At 37.8% G+C, this 5,036-nt stretch overlaps 1 protein-coding gene across 1 annotated transcript in view; it reads left to right on the top strand.

Moving 5' to 3' along the window:
• Positions 1-5,036, top strand: part of LOC103608171 (taste receptor type 2 member 42-like) — a 6,869-nt gene that overhangs the window by 842 nt on the left and 991 nt on the right. The window lies entirely within an intron of this gene.

Raw genomic sequence — 5,036 nt, 5'->3', positions numbered from 1 at the left:
ATATATATATATATATATATATATATATATATATATATATATATATATATACAGAATGTAACAATGATTATTGAAAGATTAAAAATAGCCAGTAGAAGGAGCAGGAGCCAGCAAAAGCCACAGCTGTGCCCTTTGGATGGAGTTGCTTGGAGGCTGCAGGGGTGAAGAGGGCCTTTTTGGCCCCCAGGCCAGCAAGACCACTAATAGGGTTCCCATTGACCCATATAGGAGTGAGGAGCCACAACAACTGAAAAAATGGAGCCACTCAGAGGCCAGTGAGTCATCAGAAGGGACTGGTGCACAGCCCATCCTACGGGAAGTGTTTGCAGCATGGGCAGTGGGAGAGATGGGCCCACTGGGGGAACACTGGGGCACAGCAAGAACAGCTGATCTGCACCTCAGCCAGTGTAGGACCACTCAGAGGAGACTGGTCAGGAATATAGAATTGCATGGGGTCCAGTTTGATCAAAAGACTCAGGCTCAGATCAGAATTACTACACAACCCAGGTGCACCGAGTATCTGGAGAGCCAAAAGTACCTATAAAGTCAACCATTATAACCTGTGCTGTACAAAAAGCCTTCCGTAGGGAAGCAGCAGCAAAGTACCAATTTAGCTAAACCACAGAGCTCAAGTACTGGTCCCACCAGGAAGTTTTCCCACTTTAGAAGTAAGCAAAGGACAAAAAAATTAGTTCTGGCTCAGACACACCTCCAGCACCACAGGTCTGCCTGGGGATGTGAGGCATGGAGCTGGGGACTGTACCCACCTCCCACAACCAGGCATACTGTGCCAGTGTCTCGGGGACCCAAGGTATGGAGCCAGGGACCGGACCCCTGTGCCACAATCAGGCATGCTGCGTATAGTGAATTGAATTATGTCCTCCCCAAACTCTCTGAAGCTTGAATAGTGTCCCCCAAGTTTTATGTATTAGAAACTTAGCCCCCACTGTGACTGTTAAGAGGGTGGGAAATCCTATTATGGTAATTGAAAGGTGGAGCCTTGAAGAGGTGATTGGATTGTAGGACCATGCAGTAGTGAATGGATTAAAACTGGTGGTCAAGGGCATGGTTCTGAGGGCTTTAAAAGAAGAGGAGAGTCTGTCTGTCTCTCTGCTCTGTCTGCTTTCACCATCTTGCAATGTGAGACCCCTAGGTCACTGTTGCCACCACCAGATGGACTTTGGACTTCCCAGCCTCAGAAACTGTAAGCAATAAATTTCATTTTCTTTATAAATAACCCAGTTCCAAGTATTCTGTTATAAGGAACACAAATGGACTAATACACTGTGCCAGCACCTTGGGGCCCACCTGGGGACCTGAGGGATGGAGCCAGAGACTGGATCCCCCCACAACCAGGCACACCACCAGCACCAAGGAGCATGCCAAAAACACCTCTGTGTGGGTGGCCCACCCCAATAACCATGGCTGCTGCAAAAGTAGCTAGACGCCACAACCACCATGCAGTTGGTCTGCCAGCCACTGGATTGCATTGACACAAGAAGGGTCACCATCAGAGATAAAGAAGAGGATGTCTCTCTGCACAAAGCCCATTCCAGAGTGACAGAAGAAGCATCTGCTCTATGATAATATTGGGGGACCTGAACCCACCTCTAAGCATTGGACAGATTATCTAGGCAACAAATCAGCAGAGTAACCATTATTCTTTCAGAAGGAGAGAAGAAATCTAGGGTAATGGGGGTGGGGGTGGGGATAGGGTGAGATTGGGCAAGGGGCATAAAGAATAAATATGATCTGTAACAATATATATGCTAGTACTATTGATTTGATCAACATCTAAATGTTGAACCCTCAAAATATGTATAAATTTTGATTCAATAAAAAGTTAAAAAATAAAAAATAAAAAAAATAAATAGTTCAACCCTAAAAAAAAGAAATAGCTAGTAGAAGGAGGAAAAAAGAAACAGATACCTACTCAGTTCACTAGAGAGTGGGGAAGGAGGAAAAGAAGGAGGGAGAAACTTGATAAATAGCACAAAATACTAATCACAGTACACATAAAATGACTAGCAGTTAAAAGACAGAATGTCTTATCAGAGTTAAAAATTAACTTTAGCTACATACTGCTTCTGAGACATGATAAATGATTATTACACAAAGTTTCAAAAGAAAGGGCTAGAAAAAGATACAGTAGATACATGCAAAGAAAGCTGTTTGTTAGTATTAACAAAATAGACTCATGGAAAAACTTGATTAGTAATAGTCATTTTATAAGAATAAAAAGAATAATTTACTCAGACTATATAACAATCTGAATCTGTTTGCATGATAGCTTTAGATTATTCTCTAAGGAAAAATTGACAGAATAAGGAGAAATCAACAAATTCACAATCATAGAACTTTTACTACTCTTTCTCGGAAACTGATAAATCAACAGGCTCAAAATTAATAGGATAGAGAAGATTTGAACAAATCGCATTACAGACTTCATCTTGTACATCTAGCAATGAAGAAGAGATACAGTTTTTTTTCCCCCAAGTATAAGTGGGACATTTATAAAAGTTGATCGTATACCAGGTCTCCCAGCAAATCTCAAAAAATAACGGAGAAGAGATATCCTAGAGATCATATTCTCTGGTCTCATTAGAAACCATTGGATAAAAAACATAACCTATACTTGGGATATTTATAGCCTTAAACATATGTTAGTAAACTGGACTGGAAATTTATGAGGTAAGTGTTCAGTTCAAAAAGTTACAAAAAGGACAAAGTAAGCTCAAATAACTTGGAAGGAAGTGATAAAGAGCAGAAATGAACTAGAAGTCAGGGAGTTGACAGGATCAACAGTTTTGAAAAGACACATTGGCAAACCTCTATGAAGATTAGTTAAGAAAAAAGAAGGCGTGAATAAGCAATATTAGGAATGAAGATGGCCATAACTACAAATATAGTAGAAACTTTACAAAATTTTTTTTTTGACCGGTAATGGGATCTTAACCCTTGATTTGGTGTTATCAGAACCACAGTCTCCCATGTGAGCTAACCAGCCATCCCTATATAGGGATTCGTACCCATGGCCTTGGTGTTATCAGTACCACACTCTTCCAAGTGAGCCACGGGCTGGCCCTAGAAACATTAAAATTTTATATTGTGAATACTGCAAATAACTGTATTTAAATTTGAAAACTCAGATGAGGTGGACAGTTTTCTAGATAAATTTAATATACTAAGTATTTTAAGAAGTAGAATATTTAATTGCCCCAACTAACATTGAAGATATTGAACCAATTATTCTATCAAATTCTTAAGGAACAGATAATCTCAAATTATATAAACTATTCTAGAGAATAGGCAAAGAGGGAACATATATTAACTCATTTTATGCAGTTAATATAACTGTAACGTGAAAACTAGCCAAAGAAAATACAGACCGGTGTCACTTTATGAACATAGATACAAAATACTAAATAATATTAACAGATGTATAGTGAATATTAAAACACACTGTTACGAAGATTGCTCAACCAGGGAATATAAGATTGGTTTAAGTGAGAAAATCTGCTATCATTACTTTCCATATAATAGGTTAAAGGAGAAAAACTGAACCACTTTCTCTGTAGATAAAGAAAAAGCATTCATATTCCAATCATTTTAAAGAGTCGTAGCAAACTAGGAATAAAGGGAATTCTTCAACCTTAGATGGGGCCTCTATCACATACCACAGTTATATGTCCTAATATAAAAGGATTATAAAAGGTAACTAAAGTATCAATTATAATTGTATACAGCAAAAGATGCTTGGGATAAATTTAACAAGGTGCGATTATTATGGAAAAAATATAGAACTATTTAAAATCATGAAGTAGGGGAATGGTAGAGGCGAGGTAGCCCAGGTGATTTAATTACATCTGTATTATTTTTTTTCTTAATAAACAGGAACAAAGATGGAAAAATGTTAAGATTTAAAAAAGATGAGTGTTTAATAGGTTTATTTTTTTGTGTGCTTGAAATATTTCATTGATGTCCTAAAGTTTTATTTACACTAATAAAAGTACATAATTATGGAATAGGGAATTTAAAACTTTTAATTAGGTATAATTTGAAGCATGGTACTCCTAAACTCACTAAGTAGATAATAGCAGATTATAGGCCATTCTAGGAATATAAATGCAGGGTTCTTAAAAGTTCTGGTATAATATATCAATGTGCTATAGACAAAGACCATCAGGAACACACCAGCAGTTGAACAAAGTTGAGTTTATTGACTTACTGCAGTAAGAGAGAATGAATTCCATGGGGAACAATAGAGTGTTTCAGTAAGAGTATGTTAGAAAGGATTTTTTTTTGTAGGATTTGGGCTTGTGTTAGGTGATTTTGAATAAGGTTCAAGGAAATAGGACTTTGCTGTGGATTGGATGCTGTCAGGAAGTGGGGGTGATCTATGATTGTATATTTTACTAAATTTTATCTAGAAGGTGAGAGGAATGAATTGAAGCTAAAGCTGCAATTGGTAAAGCAGTAGCAGTCATTCATATTAGCCAGTATTAGGGGGGTGTTTGGTCATTTTTGAGTTTGGTCAGTGTTCTTGTTTTTGTCTGTTTTGACATGATTATGGAGTGGTCTTGTTTTTGTCTTGATCTGTTGTCACAGAGTGGTCTTGTCTGATGTTGGTGTTCTTTGGAAATATTTATGTTGAACAGGAGAACACTGCAGCCTACCTGTGAATGCCAGGCCAGCTTCTAGCAATACTAAGGCCTATCCTTAATTATCAGACCAGTTCCTGGTTGTCAGGAGCTGCTTTTCTCCATCTCAGATATTGGAGAAAAACCAGTAATACCCAACGAAAGCCAATAGTTAATTGATATAGGTAGGGAATTGTATTGAACTTCCTCATAACTGTGCAGGGAGTATGTGAATTAACTGGTGGATTGTTTTCTAAAAGCTTATATGGGTGGTTTGGTGTTTAAAACATATTTAGCAAAGAATCTCCTTGGCCTTTATTTTCAAATAGATGTCCTTTTCTTTTCTTTTCTTTTTTTTTTTTGTCTTTTTCCGTGTCCGGCAACGGATCGCAACCC

Source organism: Galeopterus variegatus, unplaced genomic scaffold (genome assembly GCF_000696425.1).
Source record: "Galeopterus variegatus unplaced genomic scaffold, G_variegatus-3.0.2 Scaffold8095, whole genome shotgun sequence".
Taxonomy (NCBI): domain Eukaryota; kingdom Metazoa; phylum Chordata; class Mammalia; order Dermoptera; family Cynocephalidae; genus Galeopterus; species Galeopterus variegatus.
This window is presented reverse-complemented; position numbering and strand designations above follow the sequence as displayed.